This window comes from Dipodomys spectabilis, unplaced genomic scaffold, assembly GCF_019054845.1.
Source record: "Dipodomys spectabilis isolate Male_0828 unplaced genomic scaffold, ASM1905484v1 ptg000203l, whole genome shotgun sequence".
In the NCBI taxonomy this organism is placed as follows: Eukaryota; Metazoa; Chordata; class Mammalia; order Rodentia; family Heteromyidae; genus Dipodomys; species Dipodomys spectabilis.
Genome location: NW_024870880.1, coordinates 6,553,517 through 6,577,201, shown reverse-complemented (window position 1 = coordinate 6,577,201; position 23,685 = coordinate 6,553,517). Strand labels below are relative to the sequence as shown.

The 23,685-nt window shown below is 35.4% G+C and overlaps 1 pseudogene; it reads right to left on the bottom strand.

The window, feature by feature from the left end:
• Nucleotides 1-23,032: 23,032 nt before the first annotated feature.
• On the bottom strand, nucleotides 23,033-23,126 carry LOC122122079 (annotated as a pseudogene).
• Nucleotides 23,127-23,685: the final 559 nt, after the last annotated feature.

Genomic DNA, 23,685 nt, shown 5'->3' with positions numbered 1-23,685 from the left:
TGTTGGTGGGAATGTAAACTTGTTCAACCACTTTGGAAAGCAGTATGGAGCTTCCTGAAAAGACTTCACATAGAGCTCCCCTATAACCCAGCAATCCCACTTTTGGGCATTTACCCAAATATTTAGAAACAAGACCACACTAAAGCTACCAGCACAAATATGTTTATTGCAGCACTATTTCCCATAGCTAAGATATGGAACCAACCCAGATGCCCCTCAGTAGATAAATGGATCAAGAAAATGTGGTATATATACACAATGGAATTCTATGCCTCCATCAGAAAGAATGACATTGGCCCATTTGTTAGGAAATGGAAAAACTTGGAAAAAATTATATTAAGTGAAGTAAGCCAGGCCCAAAGAAACATAGGTCCTATGGTTTCTCTTATTTGCAATATCTAGTATATGTATGAGTCAAGCAGAAAAGGTCAGATAACGTGATGTTAGGAAAATGAACCCTTAGATATGTATTTTAATGTTTTTTCTTTCATGCATTTGTTTCCAACACATTTATAAGATTATCTCTTTTTTGCTTTGTGTGTCTCTCCCCCACAGTGTAACCCCTGCTTTCACTATATTTGATGTTAGTATAACTTGTGGAGGAGGTGGGGAAAAACAAGTCGTTTAAGGATACAGGTGGACCTGTTGCAACAATGAGAAGTTCAAGTTGTCATGTCGAAAACGAGCTTTACAAAGTTGGTGCGGGGGGGGGAAGGGGGGAAGATTGGGTGGGTGGGTGGGTGGGTGGGAGACGGGGAAGCGATGTAAAGGTAAACAAAGGAGGAGGCTGCAATACTTGATAAGAAATGTACGCATTATCCTGCCCATGTAATTGTGACCCCTCTGTACAGTATGTTCACAAAAAAATAAAATAAAACAAAATAAAAAATAAAAGAAAAAAGAAAAAAGAAAATATAAAAAGAAAAAATGTCCACTAAATCTTTTCATCAATGATAACCTATTATAATTTAAAAACAGTTTTCTTTCCTCTTGTCCTAGATTTTTGCATGGGGCCTTCTGAATTAACCAGAAATTGCTAGGATTTCTTCATGCACAGTAATACAAATAAATATAGTGTCTATTTTTTGTTAATTAAGGGAATTTGCATTTAGTTCTTCCCATGTTAGATTCATGAAAAAGAAAACCTGAAGTGTATCTGTAAAACTCTAAACTCAGGATTTCTTCTGCACTCCTCACTGAAGAAAGAGAATAAAATGACAGAGCAACAGGTATCACCCATATTGTCACTGTGCTAGCTCTCTCTCTCTGATTAGAAAATAATCCTGCCATGCAAATGCAGATCGCTTACAATTCTTTCAGTTATATTGCATTTATCTTCCTCCTCCTGTCTCCTCTCCTGCTCCTCTTCCCCAGGATCCTGTTTTCCTCTTCCTTCCCTCCTTCCCTCTTCTTTCTCCTTGTTCCCTGTTCTTCTCCCTCCTGCTATGTCGTTCCTCCTCTCTTACCCCTTCCTCCTCATTTCCTTTCCTCTTTCTCCTACACTTTCACTTTCTTCTATTCTTCTTCATGGTCCTGGGGGTTGAACTCACACTAAGCAGATGCTCTGATGCTTGCTACAGGCCTCCAGTCTAGACTTAATTTCAGTGACACTCTATTTCTGATTTGGTTTTAAGTAGCAACCACAGCAAAGACTTTTGATTCAGGATTTAATTCATTGTACATATTCTAAACCATAAATATTTGTTAATTCATACATTGTTGCTAATAGGTTTTGATTATACTTTGGGCTTCATATAAATTCATCAGATCCAATGTGTTTGTTAAAATATGTTGCAGTTTTACACCTTATCTTGTATCTTTTTCTGATCCTAACCCCAGCTCTAACTGGAACACCTTTCCTAATAATAAACCTACAGATAAATGAATCATAATTTTAATACCACCCTCTAGTTCACATTTATCCTAACTCTTGCTAGGCATGTAGGTGTAAATTATACTTGCATTTTGAACCTAAAGTTTTTAGTGTTTTTCTATTTCCTGTCAGGTTTTGTTTTCCATGATTTTTAAAATTTTATTTTATTGTAAAGAGTCTTACAGAGGAATTACAATTACATGTGTAAGGTAATGAGTACATTTCTAGTTGAACATTGTTACGCTCTTCTTTGTTGTTCTCCCACTATCCCTTCCCTCTCCCATCTCCCTCCCTCCTCCCTCCTCATGATGTAAAGTTCATTTTCAATATAGTATGTTGTGAGTATTATTGTTGCAATGGGTCATCTTGTGTTGAACCTAAATTTTCTTTTTTTCTCTAACCCTAATACTAATTCTGCCTGGGATCCTAACCCTAATCATAATAATAATGATAGCTCAATTCAAAAGTTAACAAAAAATATTGAAGTTTTTATTCATCCTGTTAATCCATTGTACATCTTGAATTAAGTTGCAGTTCACCTTACATCTTCCGAATTAGATTATATGTGCATATGTAAAAATGTCATTTTATGTGAACAACAGAAGATCTTTGGAGGAAGGAATAATGAGAAGGAAAGAAGGAGTATAATCAAATGCTTTAAATATATTTTGGAAAGAGCATAATGAAACTGCCATTTTGTCAATTAATAACCATTAACAAAAAAACTAAAAATTAAAAAGTAAATAACACACTGCCTTCTAGAGTTCTTTAAGAGAGCCATGATATGTCTTGTGAATAAAATACTTGTGTTAGATCAACTTTGTTCATGCATAATTTATATTGTTATTGGTCAATTATTTAACTTAATCAATAAAAATAAGAAATAAGATTCCATGATAAAAAATATAAATCAGTTATTTAGTAATTGTTTCAGAAAAAATAGTCATGACTTTAGGAAACTAAATTTCTATGTCTCTACAAAGCAATAATTTAGGTTTACTAATCTAGTTTTTCTAGTAAGTTTAGAGGACATAATTGGTATGAAAAACAACTAACTGTACATCTTGTTTCTTGAATGAGTGATGTTTTAAACATTTTCTTTTATTCAAAGGAATACTTAGGTTTAGTTTTCAAAATAAATAAAATTTTATCTCCTTTCAGAAGTACTATCCCTGCAATTAAATGTATTAGTTTATTCAGGTATTTAAAAGCTAAATTTTCTATGTTTGTTATGTACTCTTCATATTCAGAATGACATGGTTTTCTATTCGTAAATGTGTAAACTCTGTGATTTTTGCTTCATTAATATGTTATCTCATGAGGTTGTTGTGAAGAATCCAGTAAACAGTGTGTTCAAAGACATTTCCTGAATTCTAAATTTTAAATCTCATCATTTTTAGCCTTTGATTATATCATTCATTGACTCTTCGGAGCAATTAAACTGAAATAAATACTACTTTTAAAACATTTCAATCACTTTGTAAATACTATTAACATAGTTTACACAGAAACTAATTATTTCCAAATCACCATATTTGATGATCTTAATGTGAAGAATGTAGAGAGTAGAAGGTCCTTATACTCGACATCATTTTTGGTTAAATTAAATCAAATCATATATCTGGATTTCTAATTTGGAACTTAATCACATGAAACAGGAAAATAATAAGAAAAATGATTACTTTGAGACCATTTTCTTCTTGAAATAATGCAGCAAAATATCTCTAAGAAATATATTTTTAAATAAAATGTTTCAACGTTTAGGTAAAGTGCATTATACTTTAATATAAAATTTATCTCAAAATAGAAATTGTGCAACTAATCTATGTTTTTATGAACAAAATGCTGTGACTTCTAGTCTTGTTATGTGATTTTAATTATATTTTTAGCTGTGACATGATTCCTATTTACACTTAATAATAACTTCTGTAATCATACAATCATGCCTGTACACACTAAATTATGTAAGATAATACTCAAACAAAATGATCATTTTTCCTTTTTCCCACAGGGGAGGGTGAGGTGCTGAAGTATATTAAATAAAAGCACTGTAAAAGAGAGTCTTTATGAAATAGAAATTTATAAAGTGAGGATGGGATGATGAGCACTTTTTACTTGGCTGAACAGGAATTCTCATTTCTACAGTACTTTCTAACCTTTTAATCACACAGGGAAATCCACAAAATCTGAAGTTCATATGAAGGAATTACATTCCTAAATGATGTGGCACACCTGCTCAAAAGTTTGGTCTCATCACTAGTCCTTTGTACTTACTGGCTGATCTATTTCTTGATCATATGTTTCATATTATTTAGCATATTAACTATGCAGCTGTGAATACATAGCAGGCGACTCCTGAAATCACAGCTATTGCTGGGTAATATTCAGGAGAGAGGAAAGATATTTTATTAATCTGCAGTTCCTCCCTTTGGCCTTCACTATACCAATTAATTGTTAAAACAATCATATAAGATGGTAGTTAATTTTTCTCTTTTTAAGTAGAGATTAAGCAAGTGTTTTTCACAGTAAAAATTGATGACAGTTGTATCAGAGCTCTGGTATGAGCACTTTTACCCTAACAAGTAATGCTCTATGGGCTGTAAATATGGAAGCCACACTAAAATTCTCTCTCTCTACACACACAGAGTCTCTCTCTCTCTCTCTCTCTCTCTCTCTCTCTCTCTCTCTCTCTCTCTCTCTCTCTCTCACACACACACACACACACACACACACACACACACAGAGTTGTCACCCAGACACATCAGAGATCAGTTCAATTCCTTTGTAATGATAGTTGATTGATGTTTGCTATATTGGTTTTTCTTTTCTTCAAGATCTTGCTTGGGCCTGCATTTTTCTCTGAAATCAAGACCCTTACGCTTAGTATACTGTGTGTCTAAGTATTCATAATATATTCCTGGATGCTTCAAGCCAATTAACAGTACCCTGAATAAAGTATCGTCAAACTTGACATTCAAGGCAAAATACATGAATTCATACTACCATTCCAAAATACTAAAATGTATTTGATCTAGAAACAAAAAAAAAAAAATACCTGCCGTATTGTATTAATAGGAATTGACATCATGAAAGTAGAAGAATACTGATCAGGTACTGAAGTAAGAGAACAAGAGTATGTGGGAAAATGTAGAATACTGATTGTGTGTTAGAGATATAAAATCATCTTTTATAGGCTCATTTATTGTAAACTTCTCATCCTATAGTGAAATCTCAATTTACATATACAGTTTTCCAGTTACTTTGCTTACCTATCACTTCTTTTTTTTATTGTAAAAATACTGTACAGAGGGGTTACAATTACACGGGAAAGATAATGAGTACATTTCTTTTCAAGCTTGTAACCTCCTCCTTTGGTTCCCCTTCTCATCACATCCCTACTGTCCCCCCAACCCTCCTCCCACCCCCACCAAAGTTCCAAAGGTCATTTTCTACATAAAGACTTGTACGTCTCATTATTGCAATGGGTCCACCTGTATCCCTATTTAAACAATTTTTTTCCCTTACCTTCCACAAATATACCAACATCAAATACAGTGAAAGCAAGGGTTATGCCATGGGAGAGGGACATACATAGCAACATAGAAATAATCTTATCAATGTGTTACAAACAATCGCATGAAAGAAAAAAAAAAACATTTGAATACATATCTTACAGTTCATTTCCCGAACATCAACTTATCTGACCTTTTCTGCTTGACTCAGACATATATAGATACTGCAAATAAGGGAAACCATGGGACCTGTCTTTCTTTGGGCCTGGCTTACTTTACTTAATATAAATTTTTCCAAGCCTTTCCATTTCCTAACAAATGGGGCAATGTCATTCTTTCTGATGGAGGCATAGAGTTCCATTGTGTATATATACCACATTTTCTAGATCCTTTCATCTACTGAGGGGCATCTGGGTTGGTTCCATATCTTAGCTATAGCAAATAATGCTGCATTAAACATAGTAGCTTTAGCGTTGTCTTGCTTATGAACATTTGGGTAAATGCCCACAGGTGGGATTGCTGGATGATAGGGGAGATCGATGTGGAATCTTTTGAGAATCCTCCATACTACTTTCCAAAGTGGTTGAACAAGTTTACATTCCCACCAACAATGCAGTAAGGTTCCCTTCTGTCCACATCCCCTCTGGCATCTGTTGTTAGTAGAGTTCTTGATTATAGACATTCTAACTGGGGTGAGGTGAGAATCCCAATGATGTTTTTATTTGCATTTTTTTTATGGCTAGAGAGGTTGAGCATTTCATCATGTGTCTATAGGCTATCCTTCTTTCCTCTTCAGAGAAGTTTCTCTTTAATTCTTCAGCCCACTTATTTATTAGGCAGTTGTTTCTTTGAAGATTTGTTGTTGGGGGATTTAATTTTTTGAGATCCAAGTATATTTCAGACATGAGACCCTTGTCCATTGTATGACTAATGAAGATCTTCACCCAATCCATGGGATTTCTATTGATATTGCTAGCTATGTCCTTTGCCATGCAGAAGCTCTGCAATTTCATGTAATCCCATTTATCCAACCTTTCTTTGATTTGTTGTGTTTCTGGGTCTCTATTAAGAAAATTTTGGCCTGTGCCATGGAGACCTCGGTATTCTCCTATTCTGTCCTGTAATGTTTTCAGAATGTCTGCTTTGACTCTAAATTCTTTGATCCATTTGGAGATGATTCTGGTGCAGGGTGATATATAAGGATCTAGCTTTAGTTTTCTACAAGTCGTTAATCAATTTTGTCAGCAGCATTTACTAAAGAACCTGTCTTTCTTCTGTTCTGTTTTTTAGCTCCATTATGGAAGATTAGATGGATGTAGGTCTGTATGTTCATTTCTGGGTTTTCAATTTTATCCATTGGTCCTGAGGTCTGTTATTGTGTCAGTACCAAACTTTTATGATTACTATGTCATTATAGAAGAGCTTGAAATTTGGTATTGATATTCCTCCAAGACTGTTCTTTCTGTTAAGAATCATTTTTGCTATTCAGGATCTTTTATTGTTCTGTATCAATTTTTGGATTGCCTCTTCTATTTCCTTGAAGAATGAGGTTGGAATGTTGATAGCAATCTCATGGAATTTGTAGATAGCCTTTGGCAGTTTTGCCATTTCACGATGTTGATATTTCCAATTCAGGAGCTTGGGAGTTTTTTTTTTTTTTTTTTTTTTTTGCCACTTTCTAAATTCTGTTTTGATTTCCTTTTTCAAGTTTTTAAAGTTTTCATCAGAGAGGTCCTTCACCTCTTTCGTTAAGTCAATTCACAGGTATTTTATTTTTTGTGGGCCTATTACGAATGGAGTTGCTTTCCTAATTTCAGCCACACTTTTCTCATTTTTGGCATATAGAAAAGCAACTGATTATTGAGGGTTAATTTTATACCCTGATACTTGGCCAAAGTTTTGAATCAGCTTGAGTATTTTGGGAGTGGAGTCTATAGGATTCTTTAAATACAAGATCCTGTCATCTGCAAAGAGGGAGAGTTTTACTTCTTCTTTCCCTATTAAATCCCCTTTACGTTTGCATATTGTCTTACTGCTGTAGCTAGGCATTTAATACTAGGTTGAAGAGAAGACATCCTTTTCTCATTCCTGAAATAAGAGGAAATGTCTTTAGTTTTTCACCATTAAGTATAATGCTGGCTGTAAGTTTGTCATATACAGCTTTTATTATATTGAGGAATGTTCCATGGATTCCTAATTTTTCCAGAACCTTCATCATAAAGGGCTGTTGGATCTTGTCAAATACTTTTTCTGCATCTATTGAGGTCACCATGTGGTTCTTATCCTTGCTCCTGTTGATGTGATGAATTATATTAATTGATTTGCATATATTGAACCAGCTTTGCATCCCTGAAATGCATCCTGTTTGATCTTGGTGTATGATTTATTGGATGAATTGTTGAAGTCAATTGGCCAAAATTTTGTTGAGAAGTTTTGCATCAATGTTCATCAAAGTTCATCAAAGAAATGGGTCTATAGTTCTCTTTCCCTGCCTGCTTTTGTGATGAGGGTTTTGATGGCTTCATTGAATGAGGTTGGTAATGAACTTTCTCTTTCAATTTCATTGAAGAGTTGGAGGAGTATTGGTGTGAGCTCTGCTTTGAAGGGCTTGTTGAATTCTGCTGTAAAACCATCTGGTCCTAGGTTTTTCTTAGTTGGAAGGTCTCTTATTGCTATTTCGATTTCAATGCTTGATATGGGCCTGTTAAGATGGTTTAACTCATCTTGGTTTATTCGGCATGCCAATATTTGCTAGGAAAAGGTTCATTTCTGCCAAGTTCTCAAACTTATTAGTGTAACGTTTTGAGAAGTATTCCCTTATAATGTTCTGCATCTTGGTTGTTTCTACAGTGGTATTTCCATTCTCATCTCTTAGTTTATTTATTTAGGTGTGTTCTCTTCTTTTTCTGATAAGGTTTGCTAAGGGTCTGTCAATTTTGGTAATTTTTTCATAGAAACATCTCTTCGTTTTGTTGATTCTTTCCATGGCTTTTTTTTTTTTGGGGGGGGGGATTCTAATTCATTTAATTCTGATTTAATTTTAATTATTTCTTTCCGTCTACTGGATTGGAGTTTATCTTGCTGTTCTTTTTCAAAGAGGCTCAGATGTCTCATTAAATTGTTGGTTTCAGATCTGTCCAATTTGTTGATGTAAGAACTCAGAGCTATAAACTTGCCCCTGAGTACTGCCTTTGCTGTGTCCCAGAGGAGCTGGTGATTTGTGTGCTAATTTTTGTTGAATATAATGAACATTTGAATTTCTTTTCTAATCTCTTCTATGACCCACTCTTGATTCAGCAGTGTGTTGTTCAGCTTCCATGTGTTACCGGATTTTCTTTGGTGGCATTTGGTGTTGAGTCTGAGAGAATGCAAGGTATAAATTCAATGTTTCTGAATTTGGACAAGTTGGTTTTGTGACCTAAAATGTGGTCTATTTTGGAAAATGTTCCATGTAGTGCTGAGATAAACGTTTGTTCTGATGCTGCTGGGAGAAATATGAAGTAGATGTCTGTTAAATCTAGTTGATTTATGCAGTTATTTACATCTACGTTTTCTCTGTTGAGTTTTTGCCGAGTTCATCTATCTAGTGGGGAAAGTGGTGTGTTAAAGTCCCCAACAATTAATGTCTTTGGATCTAAGTGCGATTTGAGGGAAAGTAGTGTTTCTTGGATAAATTTGGGTGCTCCTTTCTTTAGTGAATAGATATTTAGAATTGTAAAATCCTCCTGAAGGAGAGATCCTTTAATTAGTATGTAGGGTCCTTCTTTATCTCTTCTCTTTTAATTTGAAGTCTATTTTATCTGATATTAGGATTGCAACTCCAGCCAGTTTATGGGGGCCCTTTGCTTTGTAGATTTTATTCCAGCTTTACACATTGAAAATGTGTTTTGTTTTTTTTTTATGGGCATGATGTGACTCCTGAAGGCAGCAGATAGAAAAATCTTGCTTTTTCATCCGACTAGACAGTCTATGTTGCTTAATTAGAGAGTTAAGTCCGTTAATATTGAGAGATAGGACTGAGAGTTTTTTGGGAGTTCCAGCCATTTTATCCATCTTGGGGGCTGCAACACCTGGGTTTTTCCTTGGATTCTCAATTTGGGTGGGGTTTCTTGGCCTTTATTTTGGTCTTGTTGGTTTTCTTTTTTCTTTTTATTTTTTGTGAACACACTGTAGAGAGGGGTTACAATTACATGGGCAGGTTAATGCGTACATTTCTTATCAAGCATTGCAGCCTCCTCCTTTGTTTACCCTTCACATCAGCATCCCCCCCACCCCCACCACAATCCTCCCCGCCTTCCCCCCACCCGCACCAACATTGTAAAGCTCGTTTTCGACATGACCACTTGTACTTTTCATTGTTGCAACAGGTCCACCTGTATCCTTAAATGACTTGTTTTTCCCCATCTCCTCTACAAGTTATACTGACATCAAGTATAGTGAAAGCAGGAGTTATACTTTGCAGAAGGGACATACAAAGCTGCAAAGAGTTAATCTTATGAATGCATTAGAAACAAATGCATGAAAGAAAAAACATTAAAATACATATCTAAGGGTTCATTTTCTTCACATTATCTGACCTTTTCCGCTTGACTCATATATATACTAGATATTGCAAATAAAGGAAAGCATGGGACCTATGTTTCTTTGGGCCCGGCTTACTTCACTTAATATAATTTTTTCCAAGTTTTTCCATTTCTTGTTGGTTTTCTATGTATAGGACATCTTTATGAATCTTTTGTAGGGCTGGTTTGGTGGAGAAATATTGTTTGTTTTTCTTTGCTATGGAAGGTTTTTATTTGACCTTTGGTTATGAAAGAGTGTTTAGCTGGGTACAGAATTCTTGGTTGATAATTGTTTGTTTTTAGGGCATAGCATACATCATTCCAGGCTCTTCTTGCTTTGATTGTCTCTGCTGAGAAATCTGAGGTGATTCTAATTGGTTTCCCTTTATCGGTGATTGATCTTTTCTCCTTGACAGCTTTAAGAATGTTTTCCTTGGTCTGAATTGATACTGTGTGGATTGTAATGTGACGGTAGGATGTCCTATTCTGGTCTGGTCTATTTGGAGATCTAAAAGCTTCTTGAATCTGAATAGGCCTTCTCTTTGCAGTTTGGGAAGTTCTCTGCTAGTGTCCTGTTAAACAAATTTTCTAGACCATTAACTTCTATCTCTACGTGCTCCTCTACACCCATTATCCTCAGATTTGGCATTCTGATGGTGTCTTCCAAGTGTTGAATAGATCTGTCTTATTTCTTGTATATGTCTTGGATAGTTGTATGTTCTTTCTCTATAGTATCTAGGCTGTCTTCAATCCCTGAAATTTAATCTTCTGCATGGTCTAACCTACTATCAAGAGTTTCTATTTTGTTTTTATTTCTTTTCTTTCTAGTTGGTCAGCTTTGATGGCTTCAAATTCTTTGTTGGAGCTTTGTTTTAATCTTTTTCATACAAGATGTAAACTTCTTTACTTTCTTAATTTGGTGTTCAGTGTTTATTCTCAAATCACTTAGGTTGATTGGTTATGGTTTCCTTGGACTCCCATTCCATTCCTTCTGTTTGGATCCATTCAGCATTCCCTTTGTGGTCTCCCTGAGTTCTTTCAGCTCTCTGTTTAAGGATTCCATGAATGTCTTTAGTGATCTTCCTGCATTTTTTCCCGCTCTCTCAATTCCTGTATTACTCTTTGATTAGCTTCCTCATGTTCACGCAATTCATGTAGTTCTCTTTGAGTGTTCTCAGCCTGCTCATGCCATTTCTGACTTACTCTTTGACTGATCTCAGCCTGCTCAGGCCATTCCTTTTTTTCTCTTTGAATTTTATCAGCGTGCTCATGCCATTCTTGTATCAATCTTTGCGTAGCTTCCTCACACTCATGATATTTCTGTATTGACCTTTGTTTGGCCTCCTCTCTCCCTATCACAATCATACAGAGTCCTTTGCAGGTTTTCAATCTTTTCATTTACCACGTTTACCAGTAGTGGTTGTAGAGCTTTTTGGGAACTCTCCAATGGATTATTCATTATCTGTTCTGTCCCCTGATTATCATGAGTGAAGTTGAGATATATGGACTTGCCATTTTTCTTGTGTTTTTCTGGCTTGCCCTGCCCATTTTGGATGAAAGTAACACCAGTTTTGTGTTAAAACACTATTTTAAGGCAAGCATCAACCAAATCTGTAGTTGCACAGTCAAAAGTCTGCAGATACAATCTAGTTCAACAGATATAGCTATTCAACATCAAACAACTATGTATTAATGTGCTACTAACCGCAAAGAAGAATTTGGCAAACAGAAATTATTAGGTTTAGGGATAGATGTGGGTAAAAATAGGAATAGAGGGATGTGAAAAGGCAGAGGGAGAGTTAACTTAACTAAGTCCTAATCTCAAAGCAGGAAATAGGTTGGATAGGATGAAAGTAGAGAGAGAGAAAAAAAGAAAGAGAAAGAAAAAAAGAAGAAAAAATAGAAAAACAATAATTAAAAATGCAACACTTAAAAATTATGCAAATTTGAAAACGTAATATTCACAAAAGAACGTGGATAGAATAAGAAATGGAAGGGATAGAAAGGAGATGTGAAAAACTTAAAAATAAAAATATTATATATTTATAAAGAGGTAGTACTGCTATTAAGGAATTTAAGTCTAAGAGGTTTTAAACTGAATAATAAATTTCTGGATTGAGTTTTTACACAATTGGGGCTAAGGTGTAATAATCGGCTACGGGTATATCTGATGAGCAGAACAGTAATTACATCACGCAAAGAAGAATGAAATAGAAGATAAAGTGAAAAGAATGAGAAGGAAAGGAAAAAGGATCAAAAAGTCAGTAGAGCTAAACAAAAAAATTTTAAAAAAGAAAAGAAGGACATACCCATATACCCCTAAAATAAAAATTATAAGAGGAAGAAAATCAAAGTTAATATAAAACAAAAAAGATTAAAGTTAAAAATTAAAAATTAAAAAAAGTTTTAGAAAAAAATTTTTTATAAAAGGTACAAAAAAGTATGCTTTGATTTTTTTTGGGGGGATGGGAAGATCCTGTATCTCCCTTGTGTATGTAACCAGTCTCTTGTTGGAGTCTCTGGTCTGTTTGTGGTGTTTGATTTTCCTATAGCTTGGTTGGTTTCTTAAGTCAGTTTGTTTGAGCAGGCAGAAAAATGCTCTGCTTTACCCAGGATTTTATGTTCCCCCTCCCAAGCTAGTTCAATGGGAGGGAAATCTGCTTTGAGTATTACAAAAGAGGAAGATGGCTGTTTCCTCTAGTTTGGAGATGCTGTGGCGAGGCTAGGTTCTGGGTAGAGTTGAGGCATTTCAGCAAACAGCCGCTTTTCCCTGAGGAGCTAGCTTCTGGAGCCAAGCCTGAAGCCATTCTCAGGGTTTATGTTTACTGAATTTCAATTGATTGTCAAAGAAGCTATAGGGAGGGGCAGCCTCTGGCTCTGTTTACTCAGTGAAGAAATCCACAGCTGGGGCTGGCGGAGCTTGCTCGGCCTGGGCTGGGTGACATTTCCCTGGGTGGAGCTGAACCTGGCAGGTCAGATTAGGGTCCTGTGACCTGCTAAATGACTCTTGTTTTCTTCCAAGGCCTGAGTTGGGGCTAGCTGCTCTGCCAGGCGTTTGTCAGTATCAAAGATGGAGATCCCCCTAGTGGGGGGAAGGGGTGACCTTCCCTCCTATGCTCCCTGAGAAAGAGTGAGGATGTCAGGCTTCTACTCAAGCCAGAGTCAGTTCCTGGGTCATCTCTGATCTGCGACCTGCAGGATGAAAATTTCTGCTCCTTGTCAGTTCTTGCTGGTGTTGAGTAGAATCCGCTTGTCCACCGCATCTGGTGCCTTCGTCCAGGACTCTCTGTTGCAGGTATGTCGGCTATGGCCACCGCTGCCACTGCTGTAGCCGAGGCTGCTGGCAAGTATTCAGATCTGTCTCCTTGCCTGGATTTTCCCTCTCTGGCCTAACTCTCTGTCCTGTGATGGCACACTTGGTGTGATTTTCTGGCTTAGGACTGTTCACTAGAACACTAAAACTCCTTTCTATGCTAGAGCTCGTTTATCCTCCAGCTTCTCCTCTGCGATCTTCCAACATACTCTTTTACCTATCACTTCTGATCACTAATCCTCTCATGAATTTTTTTAGTATCTATGAATAAATCACATGATTTGCATATACTTATCATCTTAAGAAAAGACAATCTGCTTCTACATCTATCATTCTATGTGACAAACCCTTACGTTTTTTCTCTGCTGAATAAATTGTCTTACAGGAAAGAGGATATTGACAGCAAATCTGGGTGTCATTTTCATTTTTTAAATTTGAAATATAATATAAACTTTGTTGTGACTTGTCATTTTCTAAAAATGAGTGATAGTCATTAACACTAATATTTTGGTGGCTTTAAGTATAGTGAGACTTGATGTGGTAGTTCTTGTGTCTAATTGACTTAACCATTAGATTATCTATGTATAAACATGTGCATTGCACTGTTTTTATTTTTATATATAAAATAGTCCCCAAGGATTGACTTTAAAATAATGTGTGGTTTCTTCCTGTTCTAAACTTTTTATTTATTTCATTAAATGTACTAGAAATACATGATGTTTACTGCATCAATATAAAAGATCAGAACATATTTCTAAAGAGAATGGATTTATTGATTAAACAGAAAAGAGTAAAATAGTCAGGTTTCTTGCTTGATACTGCATGTAGCTCAAGATGAGACTCAAAGTTAAATTCATATAAATATTATTGAGATTTACATCACAATATAAGCAATATAGTTATTTTAAGGAATTGGTCATTCAAAACCCTAGATACCTAATGGATGAAGAATGCAATTGAAATTAGCAGAGGAAAACAATTCAACCTGCAGTTATTATGATTTTATAATACTAACATGAAAGAAATGGAGCTTTTGCCTTTCTGAAGAAGAAAGTTTAGCCAGTAATTTCAATGTAAGGCGTCAGTTGTAATGAGTCTAAAGTTTTTCCTCCAAGATATCCAAGAATTCTATATTCATCCTCTGAAGAGTAAATAAGTAATTACTTTAATTAGCTTTGTTTAATATTAATTTACTTGTAGCAAACAAATAGGTTAAAATGTCTGCTATCTTTCTTTCAATGTAATAAAATAAATTTCATATTATTACTGTCTCTTCATACAAGCCTGAAATCATTATTTCAAAGTAACGCAAACAAAAAACAAAAATAACCTGATACAAACATCACAAATCCTAAATTATGTGAAACAATCAACAATATATAAAATAAATCTGACGAATAGGAAAAACAATGGCAGAATAAAAACAGGAAATTACCGTTACTTTCTCTAATAGAGATTTAGAGTCCTAGCAGGTACTCCACTTCTAAAAGGTCACACCAAGTCAGCTATAATTATATATAGATATACAATTCAAAAGAAGATTTTATACTGTCTTCACAAGAAAACAGAAATCTATGAAAAGTTACCCAGCCAGGCAGGTGACTGCTGTGACTGTGTTGGCCAACATATTCAAAAGCACAGCTGCAGTGTGGAAAATAAGGTCCACATGGGAAAAAGCAGGAACAGAAGTATACATTGGAGACAGCCACATCCATACTCAGAGACAATTCAAGATACCACTGGACAGCCCGAACTGTCACTGTAACCACATGTATTAACATCACAACATCTCATAAGGTTTAGGAAAATTATACTAAGAGAAAAGAGAAAGGAATGCACACTCAGAGCAATATAGGTTTCATAAATTTATTCATTTATGGTAGGTAGAAGGTGCCTACAAATCTACAAGTGCAAGACAGAATCTACATCTTCCCAGATAGAATGGCCATAATCAAGAAAACTGACAATAGCGAATGCTGTCAGGGATGTAGCCAAATGGGAAATCTATTACACTGTTGGAGGGAAATTAAACTTGTTCGACCACTCAGGAATGCTGTATGGACTTTTCTCAAAAGACTAAACATAGATTTCCCTTATGTCCTCATAATTCCTGTCACGGAAAGTAATCCAATAAATAATAAACAAGCTCACATGAAAGCTACCAGTATAACAATGTTCAGGGTCCAGGCCCAGAGTTCAAGGACTGGAAAAAAAGTTACCACTTCTGGTATTTGTTTCCCCAACTATGAACCTTTTGACATAAGATACCAAATCATTCTATTCGCAGCAGCTAGGATAGGACTTGAATGTAGTGGGTGATGAACTGGCTTCTTTGTTGAATGCTAGGCAAAGCTGTAGGCAGTCCAAAATAAGATTTTTTTGTTGTTGTTGTTGTTGGTCGAGGGGCTTGAAGTCTATGCTTAGCCACTGTCTCTGAGCTCTTCAACTCAAGGTGAGTGCTCTACTTCTTGAACTACAGTACCACTTCTGGTTTTCTGGTGGTTAATTGGAGATGAGTCTCCGGGACTTTCCTGCCCAGGCTGGCTTTGAACAGCAGTCCTCAGATCTCAGCTTCCTGAGTTGCTCAGATTACAGCTGTGAGCCACTGGCACCAGTCTAAAAATGGGGGAATTTTATAAAAAAAAAAAAAATCCACCTCTTCGCCTGTGTCTAAACTTCAGATATCTCTATTAGAACACTTCATTCTTGACTCATTTCATCAGACATTTGTAAACTTTCCTTCATGTGGGAATACTGCAGTCAATATCAACTCATTTCAGGGACTGGATCAATTATATGGTAATTGCTAGCCCCTAAATCAAGAACATTTACATCAAAACAAATGAAAACCTCATTTGGAATAATTGCTTTCTCCTTTTATTACAAATCTGTCCTTTATTACTTCCTAATGTGATATTGGACCTCCTAACAGAGTGATATTTTCTTTCTCTTCAGCAATTGGCCTTCTTCCACATGTGGTCAAATATTTAAGAATTCAAAGATTTCCATTGACAATTCATTAAGCTGCTAAGAAAAAGTGCATTTCTGGAATGTGGTCTGCTGTCTTGTTCTTACATGCACAGGACTTCTAGGATTTATTTGTTCTACAAGGAATACTATTTTCCAATCTTTGTGTGACCAATTTTAATCTCTCTGATCAGTCTTTATGACCCTCTCTCTGGCGTCTCATTTCAGTCTGCCTCATCAAAAATATCTTATTTATCACCTAAATTACTCTCAACTTCTGTTTTTCGCCTGATTTCATGCAGACTGTGATAGCAGCCTTGACTGGCAGTGCTTACTGGAGTTTTTTGTTTGTTTGTTTGATTTTTAGAGGTCTAGGATTACTCTTCGATGTATTAGCTTCTCTGGTCCCCAATGATCTGCTGACTATATTCCTCTTTTAATTGTCTCAAAATGAGGCAATCTGGCATCCTTGGAAATCCAGGAATAATCCTCTGTAACCACTTACAGAAATGGTCTATCAAGATGGCTTCTCAAGGTTGACTGTGAAAAATGTTCATTTCTAACTCACCTCCATAAAACAGATCACATCCTTGGGAGCAAAATTTTGGAAAGAAGCTTCCCCTTCCTTCCTTCTCTTATGAAAGATCAAACCGTAATATTCTGCAGTTGTGGACAGCCTGGAATACATTTTCCCAAGAATATTCTGTAGTGTATAAGAGGACCAACAATTAAAATAAAGGTGAAAGTACTTGTCTAATACAGACTGATTTATCTTGCTTATATCTGTTGTTGTTTTCATTACTTCAAACACATGGGTAATTTATATTGGGATTAGACAAGTTTCATAGGATTAATGGAATAAATATTCAGTTTAGTTTCATATATCCAATATAATACACTTAACCTCTTATGCAAAATTAAATGCAACTGTCAAGAATATAAAATAAGCCTCAATATGTATAATCTGGCACACATACACTATCATCTACTCAGAAATTCAGTATCTCTATAAGTATTTATTTGGTACAAAATAATAAAAATTTAATTAAAGAATATGACTTTTATGTATCATCTGAAATACTCCTCGTGTATATAATTGTATATAATTTTATAGATGCCACCTAGACAGGTAACATGCATGTAGAAATCAAATTTCTAGAATTTAAGCTTGATGAGATGAGTCATACCCTCATGTAGTGTGGTGCAAATTTTACCATAGCGATGAATCCTTCCAGCTCATACCAAGAATCATGTGCAATAATGTATTATTTGATGTTAAGATGAGTGCTAAGTGTAAAATACACTTTGCTTTAATACATTAATTCACAGATATGAAATAATAATGATATATCATTTGTTTAAATTCTAATGCTTCTCAATTTTACAATTCATGAAATATATCATTAAAATTAGATTCACTTTCTTCTTTTCTATTGCTACTAAAATTATATATTAAACATTCAATATTAAGAATTCAATAATAAGTATCCTATTATTAAAATTATATACTATTAAACTGTGATTTGAAGTATAGTTCTAACAAATTTTGGTATAAAAATATTTAATAGAATTGTGGGTAATTCTTTTTAAACCTACCTGCTTTATTTGTTTCCTAGTTGTGTCATCTGTTATTCTTGGTCCAAGTCATCTCTCCACCTTAATTGTTTAGTTTTCTATTTTTTCTCAATTGGTTTACTGATTGTGCATTTTGTTTTCCCTTTTCAGTGACTGACATGAGGCTGAAAAATCTGTATGGTAGTTTATTACTTCCTATGTTATAGTAAAATTCCTGTCTTTGAGTTCATTTCACTTGGAATCACCTTATATGGTCATATGTACATAGCAATTGAGCTATTCTGTTCATCTACTAAGATTATCCTTGATGTACACAATAATGCTCCCCTATTACCCAGTAATCACACTTCTGGGCATTTACTCAAGTGACCACAAACAAGGCCACACTAAAGCTACCAGCACAATTATGTTTATCACTGTGTTATTTACCATAGCTAAGATGGAATCAATCCATTTGCCCCTCAGTAGATGAATGGCTCAAGAAAATGTAACACACACACACATAGATGGAATCAACCCAGTTGCCCCTCAGTAGATGAATGGCTCATGAAAATGTAACACACACACATGGACCCATACATACACATGGAATACTATGCTTCCATCAGAAATAATGATACCACAGCATTTGTAAGATAATGGAAAATCTTGGAAAAATCACATTAAGTGAAGTAAGCCAGACTTAAAGAGACATAAGTCCCATGGGTTCCCTTATTTTTTAATAATTAGTTCATATCAAGGATGATCTCATGTATTTTAATTTGATATTTTTTTATGTTGAGCATACATCATTGCTATATTTTTGTTATTGTTTCTGAAAACAGGCAGGTATATTTAAAGAATTATGTTCATCTGATCCATTACTGAAGGAAGAAAAACTAAAAGAGCAACCTAAAATAAAGAACAATTTCTATTTATTTAGCTTCATTCCTATGTAAGTCCAGTGTTGTCCCCTGTATGCTCATGTTGTACATTACAACTCTATACTTGGTCATCCTATATATCTACTATCATCTATATTGTGACCTAAATGTCCCAGCAATTGCAGTTTGCTTTACTTTTTGAAAAATTTCTCTGTTGTTTTAGGTTTTGTGTGTGTGTGTGTGTGTGTGTGTGTGTGTGTGTGTGTGTGTGTGTGTGGTTTTATAAAGATCAGAAAACAACATTTTTCTTCATTTAGAATACATCCTTCAGGTCATTGTAAGTTGTGGATAATGGTCGAAGTCTCCTGCTATTTTAAGGCTGAAACAGAAAACTATATTTGTGCATGCACCAAAGTTGCTTTATTAGTCTGTAGTTGAACACTTACCTTCGATTTATATCTTGCCTGTTGTGAATAATATGAATAACAATGAACTACAGATATATTTATGAGTTACCCAGAAAGAAATAATCATGTTATTGGTGGGGCAGATGGTATTTCAACTTTGCATTTCTTTAGAAAAATGTATACTACTTTCTACAACGAGAATACTACCCTGTATTTTGACAAAGAGTGTAGAAAAGTTCCTTTTCTCCACACTCTCACCAACTTTATTACCTTTTGAGGTTTTTAAAAGAACAGATTTTTACTATGTGGAATACCCCAGACTGGCCTTAGACTCAAATCCTCTTACTCCAACCTCCCAAATGCTTGGAATTACAAGCCTTTACCACCACACCAAGTTCCTTTGATTTTTTTTTGATAAGAATTATAATAGTTATGAAGTAGTATCATACTAATTTTGAATTGCATTTGTCTAATGACTTCTGTTCAGAAAGCATTAAGCTAGTATAGAAGTGTTATTAAACACAACTTTTTAAACCCACTGGTGATTTTCAGGGCTATTTGGAAAACATGTCTATTTAGAACTTTTGTCCAATTTTAATCAAGTTCCTTGTTAATCTCATCAGTAATCTCTATATAGAAAATCAATAATTAATTCAAGGTAGTAGAAAGACAAAATGAGCAACTCCTAATATTTTTCAATATTTAATAACATGACATTGCTTAAATCATTTTGTGTTTATGCTTGAGACTATATAACTCAATTTAGTTAGACCTTTTATAAGGCTATATATATATTATTTATTTTATGCTGATTGCTCTTTCCAAAGCCTGCGTGTCTAATTTTCCTGGTCTCATGTAATTCAGATTTCAAACTGAAGAATAAATTGAAGGAAGCAACCAAAATATACAGTTTCCCTTATCTGATGATGCCTCTACTAGAATGAGGAAAGAGTTCATCCTGCTAAGGACCGATAGAATATCAAAAAGAGAATTCATTCTTCTAGGTCTTCCCTATCTTTGCAATTTAACTTAAATGATGTAAAACACAATATACTGCTCAGTTACTTTTATGTTTTATCAGTTTTGCACATTTTCATATGGACTTCACCTCAGTCTACAACATTCCTTCATTATTCTGTCCTTGATATTTTTACACTATCAAGACATAAGATAGCCAGTTTGATTTACAGCATGAGAAGTTATCCACCTGGCTTCCTTGGAAGCAAAGCATAGTCAATGGATAACATTATTTCTGGTTTCTCATTACATGTAATGATTTCTGTAATATATATCACATTCTGTTTAGTATTACAAAACAACTGTTAGCCGGCGCTGGTGGCTCATACCTATAATCCTAGCTACTGAGGAGGCTGAAATTTGAGGATTGCAGTTCAAAGCCAGCCTGGGCATGAAAGTCTGTGAGACTCTTATTTCAAAAAAAAAAAAAAAAAAAAAAAAAACACTAGAAAACTGGAAATGGTGCTGTGGCTCAAGTGGTAGAGTGCTAGCCTTGAAGTGAAGAGCTGAGGTACAGTGCCCAAGCCCAGACTTCAAGCCCCACAACCAACAACAACAACAACAACAACAATTCTGCTGGCTAAGCTGAAACCTCATTCATAGAAGTTTATGTTAATTATTTCACCAGTTTTATGTCTCTTAGTTTTTAAGAAAATGTTTACTATAATGCTAATGTTATTCCCATTTTAGTGTTGAGAAAATTGTAATTAAAGGAACTAAGTGCATGGCCTAAAAACACACAGGAGGGAGGAAATGAGTCAACGTTTCCACAAACCTTTCAGCAATACAAAAATGGTAGGTAAAATCTCTCCATTCTCTTATACTCTCAATTCAATATTCATATTGTCCAATAACTAATAGCATAACAATTATTGCCCATGGTGTGGGGAAATCTGTGTGGAACACAGGTAGCAAAGATGGCCCTGAGAGGAAGTTGAGTGGGCAGAGCCGGATTTGTTTAGGTTCAGTGTGTAAACAACTCATGGAAGCTTAGGTGCATGATAAGGTATGGCCTTTCAGTGATTGGTTGGTTACATTTCCTCCCCTCCCACACAGTGTTTTGCTTTAAAAAGGGGATGCTCCCTGTTAATAAACGAGTTCCTGCTTGGTTTGACTCCCCGCTGCGTCTGATTGTCTCCTGGGCTAAGGGAGGCTGGGGAAGGGGCAAGCGGCAGCACTTTGCATTTACCTTTCCTAGGACCCCGTCCATCCAAAGACGGACGAAGACCCAACACATGGTAATTGCTTTCCACCACATTTTGTCTTCAACACAGACTGTATTGGTGACATTGTGTTATAATGCACAGACTGAGATTATAAATTGAGGTCCAAAGAGAGCCCAATTTTTTCTGTCCCACAGTTCTAGTATCCTTTTAAAAAAGTACTTAAACTTTTAAATATCATCACTTCCTGTCTTGTAAGAATCCCAAAACGAAATAAATTCACATATAATCACTCCAAAATGCTTTAAAAGTAGGAAATGATAAAAGCGGACTCTGTGAAGTAGTTTCTTCTACTTTAAAAATTATTCTTAAAGCCTTGTTCTGGTTGGTCACACCTGTAATCCTGCCCACTCGGCATATCTACTGAGGAGCTTGGGATCTTTGGATAAGTGTTGGAAACCAATCAGGGCAAAAAATAATTCATAAAATTATTTTTTAAAATATAAATGAACTAGAAAAGGGCCAGGAATGGAGATGTAGCTCTTATACTAGCTCACCAATCTAGAGAAGAAAGGCCTAGCTAGACCTTGAAGCCCTGAGTTCAAACTGAGCACTCCAACAAACAGGCATGCACATGCACTCCCGTGCACGTGTGCACACACACACACACATACTTATTCAAAATATCTTCAGGTCAGTGATTTGTATTAATTTCTTTGTTAACATTATTATATGGGTAAAATAATAGAAATAAACTATTCTATCTCAGAACAGTTTTAAACGTTTTTTATTGTAAAATATTTTACAGAGGGTTTACAGTTACATGAGCTAGGTAATGAGTACATTTCTTATCAAAAATTGTTAGCTCCTCTTTGTTTTTCCCCCACCATCCCTTCCCATCTACTTCCACAAGTACACTCCTCACGTCCCCCACCCCTCTACCCTAACCCCGTCTAAATTGTAAAGTTCGTTTTTCAACATAGTGCCTTGTGCATGTCATTGTTACAATGTGTCAACCTGTATCTCTATTTAAGCATTTTGTTTTTTCCCTTTCCCTCCCCAAATTAGAGAAGGGTATATACAAGATGCAGGCGCAACAACATCAAATACTATGAAAGCAGGGGTTATGCTGTGTGGGAGGACCATATAAAAAACAAAAAAAATAACATCATACATTATAAATGCAATAAAAACAACAGCAAGAAAAAAAACACTTGTGTTCCTATCTTGAGGTTCATTTAGCTTAACATCACCTTATCTAGTCATATGCATATAGCTTTTGACCATTTCTGCTTATCACAGACATAGATTTACTTATTGCAAATAAGGGATACCATGGACCTATGTTTCTTTGGACGTGGCTTACTTCAGTTAATATAATTTTTTCTAAGTTTTTCCATTTCATAACAAATTGGGTGATGTCATTCATTCTGATGGATGATAGAATTCACACACACACACACACACACACACACACACACACACACACAACGTTTTCTTGATATATTCATCTACTGAGGGGCATCGGGGTTGGTTATATATCTTACCTATGGTAAATAATGCTGCAATAAACATAGTTGTGCTGGTAGTTTTAGTATGGTTTTGTTTGTAATCATTTGGGTGAATGCCCAAAAGTGGGATTTCTGGGTCATAGGGGAGCTGTATTTGGAATCTTTTGAAGAACTTCCATACTGCTTTCCAAGTGGTTGAACAAGTTTACACTCCCACCAAGAATGCAGTAGGGTTCCCTTCTGGCCACAATCCCTCTAGCATTTGTTGTAAAAATTTGGAACACTTCACGAATTTGCATGTCATCCTTGCGCAGGGGCCATGCTATTCTTCTCAACAGAGAAACTGCAGATTTAAACAACTGCATAGATCAATAGGATTTAACAGACACCTGCTGCATATTTCACCCAGCACCATCAGAATATACTTTTTCTCAGCAGCACATGGAACATATTCCAAAATAGACCACATTTTAGGCCACAAAGCAAACTTGTCCAAATTCTGAAAAATTGAACTTATACCTTGCATTCTCTCAGACCACAAGGGAATAAAATTAGAACTCAACACCAAAAGCCACCTAAGAAAGTCTGGTAACATATGGAGGCTGAAAAAGACACTGCTGAATCACAAGTGGGTCAAAGAAGAGATTAGAAAGGAAATTCAAATGTTCATGATATTCCACAAACATGAACACACAAATTACCAGCTCCTATGGGACACAGCAAAGGCAGTACGCAAGGGCAAGTTTATAGCTTTGAGTTCCTACATCAACATATTGCTGAGACCTGAAACCAACAATTTAATGAGACAACTGAGCCTCCTTTAAAAAGAGCTGCAAGATAAACCCCAATCCAGTAGACAAAAAGAAATAGTTAAAATTAAATCAGAATTAAATGAATTAGACTCCACAAAAATCATACAAAA